The 619-nt window shown below is 29.7% G+C and overlaps 1 non-coding gene across 1 annotated transcript; it reads left to right on the top strand.

The window, feature by feature from the left end:
• Window positions 1–516: 516 nt before the first annotated feature.
• Window positions 517–619, top strand: LOC119871324. Its single transcript, XR_005357436.1, has one exon. It is a non-coding gene; the product is annotated as a U6 spliceosomal RNA (small nuclear RNA).

Below are 619 nucleotides of genomic sequence, written 5' to 3'. Positions count from 1 at the left end.
TAATACTTTAAAAGTATCTATTTTAAACTCTAGAACAAGTAGTAAAATCAAAATAAAATAGATATAACTAACAAGCCTAATACACAGAAAAATGAAATCAGAATAAAAAATTGTAAATCTTTTTAAAAACCTCAATTGCTTCAATTTGTCAGGTAATGTAAGTGAGGGGGACAGGCTAAGTGTAAGAAAGAAAAAATAGACTACATTGCTCTAAGGAGCCCATGCCTAATATAAATGGAGTGGGGTATGGTGAGAGGATGGGAATGTATGCCTATTATTGCTAAGTCTGCTTTCAATTTTTTCTCTTTTAAGAAACCTGAAGTGTTTACTTACTCATTCTTTTGTTTATTTATTTATTTATGAGAAACCTGGCTTTTAATTGTTGTCTCTAATTTACCTCAAATTTATTTTAAAAATAAATTCATCTTAAAACAGAGCTGGCTAATTAAAACATGGTTATAGTCTATATGTAGCCTTTAGATAATTACTATGAGAATTCTAATTTAAGTCAAGTGACTGCTTGATTCAGCAGCACATATATTAAAATTGGAATGATACAGAGATTTGCATGGCCCCATGCAACCATGACACACAAATTTGTGAAGTGTTCCATATTTAA

The sequence above is a fragment of the Canis lupus genome, chromosome 3 (assembly GCF_011100685.1).
Source record: "Canis lupus familiaris isolate Mischka breed German Shepherd chromosome 3, alternate assembly UU_Cfam_GSD_1.0, whole genome shotgun sequence".
NCBI classification, from domain to species: domain Eukaryota; kingdom Metazoa; phylum Chordata; class Mammalia; order Carnivora; family Canidae; genus Canis; species Canis lupus.
The sequence above is the reverse complement of the archived record's forward strand: the minus strand, read 5'-3'. Positions and strand labels throughout refer to the sequence as shown.